This window comes from Grampus griseus (genome assembly GCF_964374135.1).
Source record: "Grampus griseus genome assembly, chromosome: 10".
NCBI lineage: Eukaryota > Metazoa > Chordata > Mammalia > Artiodactyla > Delphinidae > Grampus > Grampus griseus.
The window spans coordinates 53,715,754-53,736,093 of NC_139004.1; positions in this window are offsets into that span (position 1 = coordinate 53,715,754).

Genomic DNA, 20,340 nt, shown 5'->3' on the forward strand with positions numbered 1-20,340 from the left:
TTGGGTACTACTTGTTTGCAGGGGGAGGCTTCCTGGTGCTATTATTTCAGCCAGTCAACCACTCAACGTTCATTCAATGTCTATTAGTTGTGACTAGCTCAAAAGGCATTGTGTTGTTGGCTGCCTGTTTTATTTCCTAACTATCTGTCCAAGGGTCTCAGAGTCCACGAAACAGCAACAGGAGGGTTATTCTAGGTTACTGGGCCAGGAAGAAAGGCAGTTCGATAGGAGGTCATGTAAGAAAGAGTGGGTCTCTTGGAGTCAGGAGACTTGGAACACCACTCATTAGTTGGTTTTTGCATCTGTAAAATGGGTCAAAGATGCTGCCTCGTTGAACTTGCAGGGCTGTTGTGGAAGATCATAGGAGACAATACAGGTGAAGTCCACAGACTGTGCAGAGAAAATTGCTGCATTTTAAGGACCAATGATGGTTCAAGGGCAAGGATGACAGGCAGAGGGCTTGGAAGCTATCTCTGAAGTTCAGGTGGCACATTCTACCTCTACCTCCTGTGTCCTTAGAATTCACTGCATCTGGGAAACAAAAGAGGAAAAGGAAATATCATCATTCTTTTCTCTTCCCCTCCTGACTTTAGGTAACTGCATATGCTATTATTAGCACCTCAGCTTACACCTCCAATTACTGAAAGTTTCCCATTTAATTTTACAAGGACATATATGCTTTACAATGCCTGACACCTGCTCAAGCAAGCAAATAATTGTTTTGACACTGTGACAGTTATAGAGAGTATATTTTAAAAATTTCTGAAATCTGCCAATGGGATAATTAGAGTCTAACTCTCATTTGCCAGGGCAATGAGCTCTTGAGGCCAAATGACTCCCTGATGGCATGCCAGCCACGTTTTCCTGGTCCTTATTGGCTGCTAGAGATTTAGTTCCACATAATTGTTTCAGTCCTCACTGATGACTGATTTTTAACCTTTAATGATAATACAAGTTATGTACTGAGTACATCACTTGTTGGTTTCTTTGGATGGGCATCTTACTACAATTCTCATTGCTTGAAAAATAGCTTTCATTTAATTTAATCGTTGGTCTATTTAGGACTTCATTTTTCTTGTAGAGTGACCCCATAGCTGGCCCAAGGCAGTGGGTCATGGGACAAAAGATAACCGGCACTCCTGTTCTGGGTGAAGATGACCAGGGAAGGAGGGATAGTCTGAGAAATAGAGTCCAAGGAAGCAGGTAAAGAGAAAGTGTGGACATGAGGTAAAGACAAATGAGAACTGGCCAGAAGCACTGTCCTACATTTTAACGTCAGATTTAGGAAGAATCTTGGAGATACTGAGAATGGGGGAGGGGGTGTGATTTCTTTCCTGGACCACTGAGGGTGTATTGCTGGACGATGAACCTGGGGGCTGTGAGGATGCTGAGTCAGGCCAGGCAGCCTTCCAGAATCCTGGCTTTGGTTTGGGACTCCTCAGAGCCCATCCTATAACCCGACTTGGGCATGGAGCCAAGCCTGCATCCCTGCCCAACTGTTGCGCATAGTCTCTGGCCTCACATAACCAGAGAGCCTGAAGAATGCAGCCTCTGAATGCAGCCTATGGTACCACCCTGCATCAGAGCCATGGAGCCCAGCTTACAGCCCCGCCCTGCAGCATATCCCAGCCTATGGCCCTGCCAGTTGCTGAATGCTGTCTGAGGCCTCTCCCGGACAAGGAACCTAGAAAGGGACTGCCTGACCATGTACTACAGTCTCTAGCCCCACCTAACTGCAGGCTACAGCCAGAGGCCCCTGCCAGCCAGTGAGCCCAGCCAGGCCTTGCCCAAAAGCAGAGCAGAGATATTGGCCTGTCTGATCATGACACCCAGCCTGTGGCCCTCAACCATCTTCGAGGCACAGCCTGTGGCCCCATCTGACTGTGAAGCCCTGCCTGCAGCTCTGCCTGAACATGGAGTCCAGACAGCAGTACCATCCAGTTGGGGAGCACAGCCTGAGACCCTCATCTTATCAGAAGCAGTTGTGGAGCTCAGCCCCTTGCCCTGCCCAATTGCATAGTCCAACCAGTGGCACCATCCTGCTAGGAAACCCAGCTGCGACCTTGCAGAGCTGATTGCAGAGCCCAGCTAGTGGCCTCACCCAACTGTGGAGCCCAGCCAGCAGCACCCCCACCTAACCCCAGAGCGTGGGCATTGGCTTCACCTAACTAGGAAGACTGATAGCAAGCCCTGCCTACTCATGGATGATACCAACTCACCTGACCAGTACCCCAAGCTGAGGTACTGGTGAATGATTGTCCCTGATGAAAAGACTGGAAGAAGAGAGTACTCGCTCAGGTGCTCAGATATCAATGCAAGGAATCAGGGATCATGAAGAATCAGATAAACACACCACCACCAAAGGAAACTAAGATGGCTCCAATAACTGACCCTAAAGAAATAGATTTCTGTGAAATGCCTGACAAAGAATTCAGAATAATCAGAATTCAGAATGTAAATTGGTATAGCCATTATAGAAAACAGTATGGAGATTGCGCAAAAAATTAAAAATAGAATTACCATATGATACAGCAGTTCCACTTCTGGGTATATATCTGAAAAAAATAAAATCAGTATTTTTTTTTTTTTTTTTTGGCAGTACGTGGGCCTCTCACTTTCGTGGCCTCTCCCGTTGCGGAGCACAGGCTCCGGACGCGCAGGCTCAGCGGCCATGGCTCACGGGCCCAGCCGCTTCACGGCATGTGGGATCTTCCCGGACCGGGGCACGAACCCATGTCCCCTGCATCGGCAGGCGAACTCTCAACCACTGCGCCACCAGGGAAGCCCAAAATCAGTATTTTAAAGAGATATCTGTACTTCCATGTTCATTGCGGCATTATTCGCAATAGCCACGATATGGGAACAACCTAAATGTCCATTGTTGGGTAAATGGATAAAGAAAAAATATATATATACACACACAATGAAACATTATTCAGACATAAAAAAGAAGGAAATCCTGCTGTTTGCGACGTCTAAGTGAAATAAGTCACACACAGACATAACAGATACTCTCTGATCTCACTTGTATGTGGAAGCTAAAACCCCCTGAAACAGAGATCAGATTGATGGTTGTCAGTGGTGGAGGTGGGGGAAATGTATGAAGGTGGTCAAAGGGCACAAACTTCCAGTTAAAAGTTCTGGGGATGTAATGTATAGCATGGTGACTATAGTTAACTATACTATATTGTGTATTTGACAGTTGCTAACAGTGTAGATCTTAAAAGTTCTCACCACACACAAATTGTAACTGTGAGATGATGAATGTATTAATTAACCTTATTTTTGTAATAATTTCACAATATATACATATATCAAATCATTACACTGGATACCTTAAACTTATACAATGTTATATATATGTCAATATCTTAATAAAGCTGAAAAAATGAAGATTAAAAAAATGAAAAGGAAATGTTTGCTGTATATATAGTTTCTATTTTTGAATGTTTAGGTAGTTACATTTAAAAATATACAAAATCGGGACTTCCCTGGTGGTCCAGTGGTTGAGACTTTGCCTTCCAATGCAGGGGGTGAAAGTTTGATCCCTGGTCGGGGAGCTAAGATCCCACAGGTCTCACGGCCAAAAAACCAAAACATAAAACATAGGCAATATTGTAACAAATTCAATAAAGACTTTAAAAATGGTCCATATCAAAAAAAAATCTAAAAAAAATACAAATCAATAAGGAAAAGACAAAGATCCCAATAAAGTGGGCAAAAGACTTGATCAGAAAATATATAGCTAATGAGCATGTGAAAAACTGCTCAACATTATTAGTCATTTGAGGAATGCAAATTAAGATGAGAAGAAGATACCAGCTCACATCCACTAGAATGGCTAGAATTAAAGACTTGCAATGCCAAGTGTTGTTGAAGGTGTGGAAATACTGGAACTCTCATATATTGCTGATTGGAGTAGAAAACTGGTGCAACCACTTTGGAAAAGTTTTGGCAGTTCCTTTTAAAGGTAAAAATCCATCTATTCTATGACCAAGTAATGGCATCCTTAAGTATTTAGAAATAAGAACATATATCTACAAAAAAGACTTGTACAGGAATGTTCATAGCAACTTGATTCATCATAGCCCCAAACTGGAAACAACCCAAATATTTCCTTGATTTATTTCTCAAGAGCATTTCTTACTGTGGAAGAAATTGAAGGAATTTCCGCATAGACACAAGGTGGACCTCCCCAGCTCCCGTGAAGAAAGGGCATCACAAAGGGAGCAGATGACCCACTTTCTTAAACTTCAGACTTGCACCAAGGATCAGCTGTGGACTTGATTCTGAATCACCTTTTTCTCCTCCGTGGTCAGGTTACAGAAGCCCTGAGAAATGGAGCCCCGCTTTTCCTGCTTTGGCTCCTGTCCTATTCCCAGCATGCTAAAGTGAAAGCTGATTGTGTCTCTCCCAGCTCTGCATCCAGTGATGTCACATTGATAACGTGAAACCAGGACGGTGGGAGTATTTACATTGTAGAAATCAGCATTTCACCTCCCACTCCACGTCTCCCTCCAAAGCCAGTGATTAAACACAGACCAACTCATCTCTATCTGTACCTTCCCGTTCCCGCCTGGTGATTCTGCTCTGACAAAATTAGTCATTCTTCCTGTTTGATCACTATCTAGTGCACATTGTTGTATCCCCAGAAAGGGACTTTATATCCTTTCACTGTTTCCTGATTCTGCTTCAGAGTCAGCAGGTGACAGCAGTTTTCCTCTTTCTCAAAACCTAAAAGAGGGGCCTCACTTCCTTACTTGGTGAGTGAGGAGTGTTTCATGAGATGATTTTCCTTGTTCATAGTTTTCTAAACATCTAGGTTAAACAAGTAGGAGCAACTGGTGAGAAGATGTCACAAAAAAATATAGGGGATTTAGGACAAACGCATCCAACAGGAGGGTCAAGCGGGGGGCTGAAAACTTTCTCTTAAAGGGCCAGATAATATTTGAAGCTTTAAAGGCCAAGAGACAATCTTGAGGCTATTATGTAGTACTTATATAACCATTTAAAATGTAACCATATAAAATTTTTTAAAAAATTCTTGGCTTCTTAGCCACGAAGAAACAGGAAACTGGTTGGCTTGGTCTGTGGGCTGCAGTTTTCTGACCTCCACTATGGAGGGCTCACTTGGGGGACGAGGAGAAAGGCAAGATGGTCAGGTTGGAGGCTGGCAGATAAGGGTGATGAGGGAGGGCTAAGACTAGGATGATGACAGTGGGGAGGAAGGAAGAGGGAGGAACAGGTCAGAGGGAATGTGAATATCCAATTAGATGTATATATAGCTGATAAATGAAAAGATGAATCAAATGTGATCCAGAGGGCTGGCTGCAATTTGTTACTTTGTCTTTGAGATTTACAAACATTAGGTCATTAGAAGCTCTGCAAAATCCTGCAGTAAGTAAAACTGGCTTTGTTCAGTCCATCATTTCTCAGTTATTTACCCTTTATTCATGGACTACCTACTAAGTAATGCCCCCATGAAGTAGTGTATCATGGAATGTACTTTCGTAGATTTCACCGACTTGATCTATAGGTGCATTCATTGCCCAATGCAATGTCTCTCTCCTCAGGAAAACAGGAACCATATCAGTATTTTAACAGTGATAATTTAATATAGGGGATTGAACTGCTGAACAGGCACTTGGAGGATTGTAACTGCAGAAAGATGTAGTAACTGCCGGAAACATCTACCACCCTTAGAGCAGGAAGAACAAAGGGAAGATGTTGGGGTTATTAGAACCTAGAAACTTAGATTGAAGGCCTCCAGAAAGCTGAGACCCAGACCATGAAGCAAGAGGTGCCACCTGGCTGGTGCTGGTATCCCTGAAGGAAACCCAGTGAGTCTGGCTTGGGTGTATGGAAAAAAAGACCTGGAACCAACTGCTGCTGCTGCTAGGGTGGAGCACCATTGCTGAGGTGACACTGACAGTTAAGAGGAAGCAGACAGCAAGGAGCAAATCCCTTCTCCTTCCTCTAGTCTTGCAGTTTCCCTTTAATACCCTTTATTGGCAGATTCTAACAGGAAGCCAGATGGCAAAGGAGAAATTTTTATCTGTGGAGTACAGCCTCAGAATCATAAAACAGAGAACAGAAGGGTGGGTGGTGCTGAGAGACAATAGCTTAATAATCAGCCCAGATCCCAACCTACACGTATGGTCAGTCTCCAAGCAGCCTGAGTCTGAATGACTCAAGAGGTCTCCTCCTCCTCCCAAGGGCTGGGACAGTCACAGGTACCTTTCTGAGGCTTTTCTTTTTTTTCTTAGCCCACAGAAGCTGTTCATTTGAGTAGAGAAAATTATGGTTTTACTTACATTTCTCTTATAATCCAGAAGGGTTTAAATAAAGAGAAAAGAGATTTTGGCAAAGAGCAAAACTATTTGGCAACTTCTTCTAAAGTGTTTTTCAGCATCCCTAGATTCATCTGTTCCTAATCCTGTGATCATGTGCTTCAATTTTCCATTTTAAGTCCCAGGGATTTAGAGGTACCTCCTTTATTGCTGGTGGTGGGTGCTTAGTGGACAGCTTGCAGATGACAGGGCTGTGTGCTAAAACAAGACACACGAGGAACAAAAAGAAAAGCACCCTGTTCTCCCAAAGACCTCCTCTTCTGAGGCGTGCAGGGTGAGGCATCTTTCTGGAGGAGCTGAAACATCCTGGAATCTTCTCCTTAGATGTTCCAACGGTCACCGTAGGATGATTTTCTTACACATGAAAAACTTCTGCAGTGTGGAAGTCTGACAGAGCCCTTACTAGGTCCCAAGAGAGTCAATTCACTTTATTGCTTTATTATTGCTAATAACTGTACCTGTCCTGCTCTCCTTTTTTGGCTCACTCAGAGGATCAAAAGAGATGGTGGCTCAATATGAAAACATGCTGCAAAGAGTAAAATGAAAGAAATACACAAGGAATCAACAATGTTTGGGTTTGAGCTGTATCTATTCATATGGTTCTTGACTCTGTAAGGATACAAAGAGAGATACACCTTCCCCCCCAAATTCCTTTCTATTATAGAGAAGTTACAGTGTATACATATCTGGGTTTATGTTGCACATTTTTCCCCTCATAAAATGTTTGTCTTTAATGTTACTATCAACAAAGCACCCAATGTGTAAGTGAAAACAAACCCAGGACAAATATCTCTGTGTTTCTAGACCAATTCAGTTTTCTCCGTTATTTTCAGTTTTTCTTGGGGCCAAAATGGAGTAGAAGTTTCTGAAAATTTAGTTTGAATCTAGGAGTCAACTGCTACTATTATAATTTCTTCCTCTCCTCCCCGCTCCCCTTCTCCGTCTTCTAGCAGTAGTAGCATTTATTGAGTGCTTAGTGTATGTTGGACACTTTTTAAGGGCACCTATACTATATTGCCTTCTTAAAAATAACCTTTTGAGGTAAATATTGTTTTCATTCTCACTTAATATTAGCCAACTGGGGCATAAAAAGGTAAAGAAACTTGCCTGATGTTACAGACAGTAAATTATGGAGCTGGGATTTAAACCCACATAAATTAGTTCCACAGTCTAAACTTTTAGCTACTCAAGCAGTGTATTCAAGAAACACTTTTGCATATATTGTGTAAATCAAAGTTGCCTCTCAATGGCTTTTATTTGTTGACATAGAGGTATTGTTCACTGAACTCTTAAAATGTACTAGATTGGGTTCTAAGCATTCTCTATGCATTATCTTATTTAATCCTCACAATATTTAAAAATCATTGTTCTTATTTATCAGATGAAGAAACTAAAGTTCAGAGAATTTGCACAATCAGGCTCACACTTTTAATAACTGTTGAAGCTGATATTTGAATTTAGGCCTATACAATTCAAAATCCCATGTTTTAATGTAGTAAGTCACATACCTCTTCATTTACCAAAAATACATATTTTTCCTAGTTTTCATGGAGGCATCCCTCAGACTTCCTTGAACATTAATGTAAAGCTTATAACAATGGCAGAGCTGAAATAAAGCTAAATGAAAATCAGAAATCATGTAGTAATTATACCAGGAAACTGGGTTGAGGGGCAATGAAACAGTTTAATGCTCCAATTTAGAACTTCTTAGAAGTTAAGACCAAAAAGAAAAAAAAAAATAGGAAATCCAGTTTATCTAGTTCTTATTGTCAGATAAAAAGAGGTAGACCAGTTTTGCACAAGACACAAACTTTCCTTAGCATTCAAAGTCAAGAGCAGTTTATCGTAAGTCTTGTATTTGGACAACAGCCGTAGTTTATAGGGACCTTCATGAAACACAGCATGGTGTGAATGAATACTTGGTGAAAGATAAAGATTAGAATTCATATTGTATGTGAGATAGATCAAATTTGCAGAGTGTCTTTAAAGGAGAATGAATTGTAGTTGTACGTTCTAGTGTAACGTATCAACTAATGTTCTTAGATCTGTCATACCAACTCCATGGGTAAATGTGTTTACCAGCTTCATAGAAGGAAACAACTTTATTTATGTGCTAAAAGCCAATTGTTTGCTTCTTGAAATTCTGGAGGAAAAATTTTAAAACTAACTTAAAACTTGTTTAACTTCAACTTAGTGGGTGGTCTCTATTTTCTCCTTTTAAGGTCTGGTTGAGACCTGAGGCTTCCTCATTCATTTGTTCATTCTGCATTTAATTTGGTCCGCTATTAGTTAAGGAAGACCTCAGGCTTGGCTAACACCCAGGCAAAAGAAACAAGGGAAGAAACTTGGCTAAGGACCTGGTGGATCTCAATGGCCTGTGGTGCATTCATTGGTTCTATGCACAACTGAGGCAGTTGATCCCTACCTGCTAGTGTTATGCTGGAGCTAACCATACAGGAAGGTGAGAAAAAGGCAGGGATACAATCAGGAGACAAGTCAGAGTCACATGGTACATGGTAACCTGTCAAGGCTAGGGAGATAAAGATGCTCAGAACTGGGTTTATATTCAAGTGACTACAGCACAACATTCTTGAGCTTGAGACAGCCGTTCTTAAGTGAACCACAATCTCACCTATGTGGGCTGGGGATTAGAACTCCTCATGCTGCATCACTTGATGGATAAAATTGCAAATAAGTTAAAGATGAATTGAGAAGCTCATGGGATCATGGACATAAGTACAGGTGTACGGTCATAGCTAGGTTCTAGGGTTTTGCTCACATCTGACATATATATATCTAAGTGTTCATCCATCCATCCACCCTCCATCCCTCATTTATTTAATAGAATTACATCTATTGACTCAGGAATTAAAACTAGTTCAATATTAATGGAAATGAAAGCTAGATTAGGTTTCTTTATAATAATTAAAGGAGCATGCTAGAAATGGCATAAAGTATTAGTAAACTATGCATTAATTTGTAACTACAACAAATATTTATTAAAATACTCTTATGGGCCAGGAGCTGTAGTAAGAGCTAGGGAGAGAATAAAGATGAGTAAGGTAGAGGCTTGCTTTTTAGATTTTAGAATTCATGGTCTAGTAGAAAGTAATCACACACATCTCTCTGACCTCATGTCCCATCCTCTTACCTTCATTCACTCCACTGTAGAGACACTGTCCTCCTTCCTTTTTTTGTAAAACATAACAAGCATCTCTTTCCTCAGGGCCTTTGCCCTTACAGTTTCCTCTGCCCAGAATGTTCTTTCCCCACACATGTGCAGTGTTGAGTCCACACTTCCTTCAGACCTCTGCTCACATGTCACCATCTCAGTGAGGTCTTCCTTGAGTATCCCATACAGGACAGCAATTCTCTTTCACTCAGGGAACTCTGTATCTCCATAGTTCTGAATTATTTTTCTCCTTACTCATCTATATTTACTTGTTTTGTGTGTTTGTCTGTCTCCTCTTATGTCCATTAGAATATGTGTTCCATGAAAATAGGGAACTTTGTTTTGCTTTCTACACTACCCTCGTGTCCAGAAAAGAGCTTGACAATAGTAGATGTTTAATAAATATTGTTAAATGAATAATACAAGGAAGAAAAAATAATGCTAAAATACACAAATGAATTGTTTGACAGCAATGAGGAAGGAGTGATTATTTTGGATTGGAGGTATGAATATTGATTGGCTTATGAATCCTTGAATAAAAAGTTTTTACTTTGCATAGTAAAGTCTACAAATGTGGGACAACTACATGGCTAAATTCCAAGATATATATACCCAGCATTTCAGGAATCAAGGTGCTGGTTAGATGTGATAAATGACCATATGATGCCTGAAAATTTTCCATTACCCTTTGTATTTTTAATTTTTTTTGGTCTGGGACCATCTGGAGATAAATGGGTTTGACCTCATTTCCAAAACTACTTGTGAAGCCTATTCCTGGTAACCAGGATCTAAATCTCCACCGTGGGCTGTCTGTGCTTGATTCTGTGCTCCAGTCCCTACAACTCTGACTACTGATGGGACTCAAGAGAACACTGAACATTTCCCTTGTTGCAAAAGCCATCACTCACTGGAGATGGGGAACAGGGAACTCTAATATCCACTGGAATGGCTCAGGGCAACCTGGGCTGCCAAAGAAAACAGGTGTTCAGTGATTACTGGAACAGGTTTGAGGCAGAGAATCCAAGCTGTGCTTGGGCCCATGTGATGCCTTTCCTTGTAGTGCTTGTGGATGTCAGACAGGTGAATGAGGACTCTCAGGCAGCCAGAGAAACCCTTTGGGGGCAACTTTTCATTCATTCAGCTGACCATTATTTACTGAGCCTCTGCCTGGTATAAGGCTCAGAGCATGACCAGTCTTGGTCCAACCAGAGGTTCTCTCCAGTAAGTTTGTGGAATCCCCCAAGGACTTCAGGAAGCTTTCTCTTGTAGATTGTTTTAATCAAAGAGTATTATTTGCAGGAAGGAGAAACTCATTCAAACAAGCTCCTTTAAAACAGAGGAGAGCAGGGGAGCAGTTTTGCAGTCTAAAGGCAGGAGGTGGCAACATGGTAGCTCATGGCATGTTTCTCTACAGGGTGCTATGCTCTCTGGGCATCTACTTCAGTTTTCTCTCTTTCCTTGGATCTGGATGGAGTTTATCAGGCCATAAAAGACCATTTCAGACCTGGCTGGATAGCACCATCCAGGAGCACTTGAAGGAGACTGCCTGTAGCCTGTGTGTTCCATTCCAGACCCCTGGAAGAAAGAACCTGAGTGCCTCAGCTGGTATCTGGGGTCCTCTTCCGTGCCATCAGATGTAACCAGGGATCAGGGTCTTGTGGCCCACCGTTCACTTAGCAGGGCGGTGGGAGGTGGCTCTCTCAGAAGGTAGGCTGAGGTTACGGGGAGGGCAAGACTGGCATCTCTAGTGCAGACTAAGAGTGCTGTTCAGAGACAGTGACCAGTGAATTTAACGGGACCAGAGGGAACAGAGCTGTCATTTACATGAGCTATTAGTTAGACACATGGGTTATGGGGGAAGGGGAGTTCGGGTAGTAAGAAGGAAGCCTGGATACCAAAGCTGAAATGATGGGAAGAGTGAGTACCCAGCCTACCCTGTCCCCACATCAGCTACTTCCTGTCCTGCAGGTGAAATGGGGGTGAAAGAGAGCCTCCTGGATTAATGAGGGGCTGCTGCAGCAGAGGGGTTAGTTGGTGTGTTAGTGACTCACACTCCCTCTTCTTCCTTGGACCTGGGTGGATTTCCCTGCACACCTGGGAATCTCAGTTTATTGCCATAAAACATGATTCTGAGCTGCAAATAAGAGAAAGCCTAAGGACTTGTCTTGACTGCAATGTGTGAAAGGCAAAGATGTCCTCCCTCCCCATTCTGAGGAAAAGGGCAAAGAGAATACATTTTTGCATCTGGGGAAAAGGGCAAAGGCCATTTATTGAGTAACAGTCATGTTCCTGGAAGTGTGCACTGAAGTGGATGCTACTGGTATTCCATCCAGACCCCCCTGGGTCTCTTTTGCCCTGTCTGTGCCTGCCCTCCCAGTTTCAATGGACATTTGCTTGCAAACAGCCAGCCTTGGCGTCTGTTCTTTGGCAGCTGGTGCTCTGCTGTGAGAGTTGCTTTGCTCACATGTGCAGAGTTCACTGTGCCTGTGAGCGTAGGTTTCCCCTCTACCCCCCCACCCCCATGGAGGCTCTTAGCTGGTGACAGGTGGATGCAGGGATATGAAAGTCCTGCCCTCTTGCCTCCAGTGGGGACAACCCACAGACGTAGCCCACCCTCCAGAGCTCCCCTGTGGAGTCAGGCTCAGGCCACCCTCCGCAGGTCCTCCCTGAGACGGCGTCCTCACCAGGCATCCTCCTCTCCCTCTCCTGCTTCCTCCACTCCCTTGCTGGTCTCCACGGGGGCATTTTCTTAATAAATCACTTGTACAAGAATCCTAGTCTTGAGTTCTGCTTCCAAGGAACCTGATCTACATTATCCCACTCTCATTTGTACCTGACCAAAACCTTGTGAAGGAAATGTTATTATCCCCATTTTACAGATAAGGAACCTGAGTCTCAGAAGGTGGTAAGATGTCCAAAGCGAGTGATTCAAATCCAGCTCTGTCCAACACCATGAACTCAATGCCATGGAAAGCAATAAGCATTTCGATGAAGCCAAGCCAGTGGTCTCCTCACAAACGCAGTTGCTTTCTCAAGGTCACAGAGAAGGTTAGTCACCTAAATTGAATCAGGAGTTGAGTAAGTCTGAGGTCTCAGGCCTATGTGGATGCTTTTGCTGACTGTCTGCCTTCCTCCTTTAGCCTGTGCTATACTTACCCATCTACTGCGTTTATAAATACTCTGCTTCAGGAGTCTACTTTCCCCTATGGCTCTTACATAAGCCAGTAAGCTGGTTGAGGACCAGAACCCTGTGCTACTTATTGCGTGAAATCCGCAGAGCCTACGTCGGTGCTTGGCACATAAGAGGTACTTAACCGAATATACCTTCAGTGAAAGGATCCAGCCACAGGGAAGTTTCCTCCATGAAAGGTCCACTCTGGAGAAATCAATTAAGTCAAAATGAAGGGATTTCTCTGAGTCCTTAAAAAGAACTGCCATTCCTTGAGCTAATTTCTTACTCTCTAGCGCCTGCATCATGGTTTAGTGCAAAGACCTCATGCCAGTGCTTTCTTTGCTGAATGTCTCTTCTCTGAGGTTTCTGTTCCAGTAACATTAACTAATTATGTCAAAAGGTTTTTACCCTTGATACATTTTCAGATGATATACATATTTTAAGGGTTCAGTGACTTTAACATTAATTCTGGGGAATTATGAATTCCTCTTCTTAATTTTCTATGCAGAGATTTTCCACGAAAATCAAGCCTAATCATTATATTGGACATCAAACATGAGTAATGCAGAGAGTACTATTTAACCAATTTTGGGTGGTCAAATGATGGCATTATTATCTTTTAAATTGTGAATCAGTATTAGAAGCCCCGTGTTTTTCTGCTGATGCTGCTAGCATGTTTTTCTTCACCGTGTTTTTTTTTTTTTAAGTTTTAAAGCTACCCACCCCCCGCCTTTATTTATTTATTTATAAAATTATTTTCCATTATGTTTTTTAATATTTATTTATGGCTGTGTTGGGTCTTCGTTGCTGCACACGGGCTTTCCCTATTTGTGGCGAGTGGAGGCTACTCTTCGTTGCAGTGCGCAGGCTTCTTATCGCAGTGGCTTCTCTTGTTGTGGGGCACAGGCTCTAGTTGCACAGGCTTCAGTAGTTGTGGCACATGGGCTCAGTATTTGTCGCTTGCGGGCTCTAGAGTGCAGGCTCAGTAGTTGTGGCACACGGGGTTAGTTGCTCTGTGGCATGTGGGATCTCCCCAGACCAGGGCTCAAACCCGTGTCCCCTGCCTTGGCAGGCGGATTCTCAACCATTGCACCACCAGGGAAGCCCTCCATTATGTTTTATTACAGGATACTGAATATAGTTCCCTGTGCTATACAGTAGGACCTTGTGGTTTATCCATTCTATATATAGTAGTTTTGCATCTGCTAATCCCAAATTCCCAATCCATCCCTCTCCCCTCCCCTTCCTCCTTGGCAACCACAAGTCTGTTCCTCACCGTGCTTTTATCAATCTTCCCGTCAGTGTACCAATCCAGATAATAATTCAGATGTATATTATGGCCCACGGTTCCTGGAACTTTTCTTTTGAAAGGTGTGTAGGTGGATTTTTTGATTATGTAAGCACAAAGCTAATAGTATTGGCGGGAGCCCCTGCTGAGAACAGGCAGGTGCTGGACAGTCTTCTCTCGGCCTTGCTGTCCCTGGGCATGGGCTGGTGCTGGGCTGCTACTGCTACATAGCAACACTGACATCCCTGCCTACTGTGCCCTGCCATGTTTTCTTTCCCAACGGTAACTGAGAAATACGGGAACTGACACTTGGATTCCAGCAGCCTTTAAAGCCACTGCTACAGAAGGAGCTTGGATCTAGAATCAGAATTTGTAAGGTTGGATTGGGAGGAATCCATGTTTAATCCAGTTACTAAAGTGGGTTGAACTGGATGCTTATGTTAACCCCTAAAATTTATGGAAAATAATGTTTGGCATGTGTTTCAGTTACCTATCACTGCATAACAAACCACCTCAAAAACCTAGTAGTAGAAAACATCATCACTTTCTCATCATTAGGAGGGTCTAGAATTTGGACAGGGCACAGTGGGGATTGAATGTCTCTGTTTCACTTGTGTCTGCTGGGCTGGAATGTGCAGGATAGCTTCTTCACTCACATGCCCGACACTTGGTCAAGGATGATTTGAATGGCTGGGGCCTGGCTGGAATGGCTTGACTAGAATATACGTTTGGCCTTGGTTCTTGCTGTTGGCTGCTTTCCTTGGTTTCCCTTCATGTAGTTTCAGGGTCTCTCTCTCTCTCTCTCTCTCCACAAGGCCTCTCCCTGTAGTCTCTCCAGCAGAGTAGTGAGAATTCTGACATGAGTGCTTAGAGCAAAAGCAGAAACTCCAGGGCTTCTGAAACCGTAGGCTCAGAACAGGCACAGAATCACTTGCACTGTATTCTTGCTAATGTCATAGGTTGGCTCAGATTCAAGAAAGGGGAACTTCTTAAGGATGTAAGTACTGGTGATGTGGTTTCCCCCAAATCCACTGATATAACAGACTACTGCAGCATGGTTTGAGGAAGAGAGTGTACAGACATGGGACACACAGAATAGACAGAGGCTGCTGAGGTTTGAGAAGTGCCTAGGGTTGCCAGATAAAATACAGGCTACCCAGTTAAATATGAATCTCAGGTGAACAAGAAATAATTTTTTAGGATAAATATGTCCAGTGCAAGTCAGCACAGCATGCAATATTTGGGACATACTTATCCTAAAATAGCTTGTTTTTCTTTCCTGAAATTCAAACTTAATTGAGCATTCTGAATTTTTATTTGCTAGATGTGGCAACTCTGGGTGAGAGCCCTGTGAACAGTACCTAGTAGCTGTTTATTGGTCTAGTTACAAGGTGGTTCAGGATGTACGAGGACCAGGGCATGTGAATGGAGAGGGAGAGGGCAGGTCTTTGAGGCTAGCCGAGTTTGCAGGCAGTGTACCAGAGTGGCTGAGATTGGGACAGTGGAGTCAGCAGACCAGAGAGGAAGTCTCAACTCTTCATGACTACTCTGGACATCAGTTTGTCTTTTTTTTTTTTTTTAGGCTTTCAAATAAGGCAGATAATACAGTGCTACTCAGTAGGTTTGTGGTGAGGATTAAATATGGGTGCCTGGAATGCACTTGGCTCAGTACACAGTAAGCTCTAGGAACAGGTGAGTGTAGTCACCATCAGAGCAACAATTGTGGCAATGATAATAGAGTTGTGGGTATTGGAGCTGGTGCACAAAGAGTGGGGAAGAGGCATGAAGGAAGCTAACACTCCTAGAACAGAGGCCAGGCTCTGTGCCTGGTGCTTGTAATTCTCCATCTCCCTTAATCATCATAGCCTTTGCAGGGACAGTAAATCAATTGTAGAGATTAGTGAATTGGCTTGGAGGAATTAATGTTTGCCTGAGTGGCAAAGTCAGCTCTGTATGACTCCAGGAATTTTTTCCTATAAAAAAAGACAAGTTAATATAGTTTATTAGGGTGGACCTCAACTTGGGGGCTTCCAGTTAATGTGCTGTGGGCCAGTCTTTCCTGTTGACCTTGGCCTCTGTGTTGCCTTAACTCTGAGCCTTCCCTACTCAATTGTACAATGAGAGAGTAACACCCACTTTGCTTCTCGCAGAACCTGTTGAAAGCATTCACTGTGGTAAAGGGTGTGAAGACATTTGAAAACTCTAAAGTGCCCCACAGATGTTGAAATTGTTTTATAAACCCTAGTACATCAAGCGTCAGTGGAATTGAATACGTTAATCTCGTATTCTGCTAATTCGAGGCCTTGGCAGGATAGGAAATGCTGTTCTCCTGAAGGCAGTGAAGAAGGGGCTTGGGGAGGTAGGAAGAGGAGAGAGGCAAGTCTTATGGTGTGGTGTGTTTCCCCCTGGAACACTCTAGAACAAGATTCTGGGGATACCGGATTTAAGGGCAAAGAGCAGAGCCGGACAAGAGCATGCCTGTGTGGGCCGTGTAGCTCTCCCTCTGGCTTATTGCCTTTAGGAAGCCTTGACAATAGCTCCTTGCCAAGGCACAGGGAGGCCTAATCCAGAGATTGATGAAATGCCGATTTCACGTTTCTTTCATTGTCTGCTGAAGATTTGGAACTTATTACAAGGCCCCTATGAACTTTTAGACTTTCCCAGAGAAGAGCAGCTTAGAAATATGGAAATATTTCTGGAAATACTGTCATTATCTATTTTATGGGCGAGCATGATGTAAACAGCGACTGACAAAGCTTGAGTGAGGGGGGTCGTGTCTCTAGCTCAGGTTTTCTCTTTCTCTGATTCACTCTGGGTCTGAATTTCCATCCTCCCAGCACTCTGGATGTGCAGCTGCATTCATTATGCTCACTGGCTCTGCCCATATCACCACATAAGGATCAGAATGGTCTGCCACCACAGACTCGTTTCCCAGGCAGTAAATTATGATAACGTGACAAGAGAAGGTTCTAGCTTTGACACGTATTTTCCAAGTTTACCAGAGGTAACAGCATAGCTGGTGGTGTATGTGTATGGGTGTGTGTTTGTGTTTACGTGTGATGAGGGTGGAGTGAATGTGTGGGCTTCTGAAAGGCATCTTGCGAAAGCCACAGTGGCAGGGAGAGGCGAGAGTGCTCACTGCTTGGTAATGAGATTCAGTGTTATGGGGCTGTTATTTTTAGCGTTTAAACTATGAAAATCTCATTCTCTCCCCAGAGGCCTCCTCTCTGCCATTCTTTAGCACGTCAGTTGAGAAATCAAGTGTCATCTTTAAAAAATGATAACAGATCCCAAGTTAGCTTGTAAAAAATACTGCTCTCCCCCAATGCTAAGTGTTTGGTGTGGCAAGAGTCATCTTATAAATTGGAATTTTGATTTGAGATGAGCAGGGAGGGACAGAAGAAGAGAAAGGAGATTTGAAAGTCTTGAATTACAGAAGGAGGGACTGGAGACAGAGAATTAAAAATAAGATGGAACTTGATTTTATTCTTTATGAATAATTAAGCACAAATGCCCACTGCAACTCTGTGTGCATGTCTGTGTGTATGGCTTTATATACATGCATGTATGTATATAACTTGCGTCTCCCATATGTGTGTGTGTGTGTGTTTCACATGTCCTTTTTGATGTATTCTATGAATTATGATCTTGGTCTAAATTTTCTTCTTTGGTCATCCTTATATTTTATGCTCACATTTGTGCCCATGAAATTCCTTTAGAGCTAGTAAACTGGTTGCAATCCTAAAGGTACAAAGGCTTTTCTACTTAGACTATATAAGCTCCAGAGACAGAGATTTCTATTGTTCTGTTTTTATCCTGTTTACTATTGCATAAGACCAATCAATTAGTAAAATTCAGGACGCTTAAATAAGAAGATGCTCATCGCTTCAAATTCCAGCTATATGGGTGATAACTTCCAAATGTGTGTCTCCAGTATTAACGGTTCCCATGAGTTCCAAACTTTTTAAGTCCAAATGCCTACTTGCCAGATCTACCTGGATATGTAACATGTATCTCAAAGCTTAATATATCCCAAATCAAACTCTTAATTCAGTTCATGCCCTTCTTGATTTAATTCTGTTGCAGCTTTTCAGTAAATACTATCAGTTTCTTGGGTCAGAAGTCAAGAAGTCAGCCTCGATTCCAGTTTTATTCTCCCGGCCCATGTACCTAGTCCATCAACAGTTCTGTCAGGTCTAGTTTCAATATATATTCAGAATCTGACCATTTGCCATCTCCGCTACTCCCACCCTGATCAAGTCACCATCTTTTGGCTGTATTATTCCAATAGCCTCCTAATTAGTTTTGACCCCTTTACAGCCTATTTTCCAACAACAGTCAACAACATGATCCTTTAAAAACCTTGGCCAGATCGTGTCACTCTTAAATTCAGAACCCTCCAGTGACTTTTGAGTGAAAGCAGAAAGTAAAGTGAAAGCCAGACCCTTACATTGGCTGCAAGGTCAAGTGCACCCCTCCTGCTCGCCCCTCAGCACGCTCATCTTCATCCACACCTGTCTACCTGCTTCCCATGGATGTGCACTGTTCAAAGATAAACTGGGCCATATTAAAAATGTTAAGAGCTTACTTGAGCAAAATCCATTTGAATTGGGCAGCAGTCTAACAGATAGAAAGCAACTCCAAGGAGCTGTAGAAAGTGAAAGACTTCTTTATTTTTTTAATGTGATATACGAACTTTTTTTCTTTTCTTTTTTCCTTTAACATCTTTATTGGAGTATAATTGCTTTACAATGGTGTGTTAGTTTCTGCTGTATAACAAAGTGAATCAGCTGTATGCATACGTATATCTCCATATCCCCTCCCTCTTGCGTCTCCCTCCCACCCTCCCTATCCCACCCCTCTAGGTGGTCACAAAGCACCGAGCTGATCTCCCTGTGCTATACAGCTGCTTCCCATTAGCTATCTATTTTACATTGGGTAGTCCATCGACAGATGAATGGATAAAGAAGATGTGGCACATATATACAATGGGATATTACTCAGCTATAAAAAGAAATGAAATTGAGTTATTTGTAGTGAGGTGGATGGACCTAGAGTCTGTCATACAGAGTGAAGTAAGTCAGAAAGAGAAAAACAAATACCGTATGCTAGCACATATATATGGAATCTAAAAAAAAAAAAAAAGTTGTGAAAGAGTTATAGCCAGAGGGAATGGGAATGAGAAAGTTTCACTAGACAGAAGAGTGGGTTGGTTACTGCAAAGTTATTTTCCTTTAGGGGTTGCCAATCTCCCAAGATCCAGAGGCACTCCCAAGGTTACCCAAAGAAAGACAGACTTAGACAAATACCCTGAGAGCTATCAGCAGTTGGTAGGACCCTGGACACAAGTGGAGTGCAACCCACATTTCTGTCCAGCCAAATTTTCAGGGCCCCTGAACCTGATGGTTGCCAGGCCAAGTCTCAGGATACAAAACGAGACAAACAAGAAGGCAGTAGCCATCCCTGGGAGAGAAAGGATCACCAACCAATGGCTACCTGAAAGCAAATTCATGAGTCACAAGTCAAAGATTCAATTCTTACAGATGCTTTTTGCCTGCCAGTATGAATTTGGAAAAGAAGGGACAATATGATTTTACCTTCCTTTCTTAAAGAGGCACCACAGATAGAGATCTGGAGAGCTGACTTTGGTAAGCATTCTTACCCTTTGCTGGCTTCCAAGCCAGTTTTTTCAGGATCCCATCTGCAGACTCTGGAGTGAGTGGGGTGTCCCAGCGGGTCCCATTCTGGTCATCAGAAACTGTAGAGGAGCAAAACTGATTTCTCCTCTACCCTTTGTAGGGAGTGCTTGGCTGAGACCCCTCTTTCTCTAGGATACTTCCTAAGTGGATAAGCTTACCTAGGTTAAAATTTGCCACTGCAGCCACTGTAATTCAAGATTATCTTTGGAAGTTTAACCTGTTTTTTCAGGCTTGAAATAAATTTTACTCACCTGAGACCTCACACTGGACCCAGTTCAGCTTAGGTTGGCCCCAGTCCAACCTCAGAACTGGTCCAGTTTCTAAGTAGGACCATTCTGACCCTGGAACTGGTCTGGTTTCTAAGTTGGATCCAGTCCAACTCAGCTGCTTTCCAGACCCAGTCCACAAAAAAAAAAAAAGCTCATATAAAGTCTGAAAGCTCATAATGTAAAGACCATGGAGTGAGGGTCCGAGAGGAACTGACCCCCCACCTCTAGGGGCAGCAAGAAGGCAGCAAGCTCAGGAACTCAACAGTACCTGCACCTAGTTGCTCGTGGTTCCTGGGGCCGCTGGTGCTCTCCTTTAATTCCCTCTTGTGACACCAGAACTGTTCAGAGATACTGAGGCATATTAAAATTTTTAAGCGTTTGAGTAAAAAT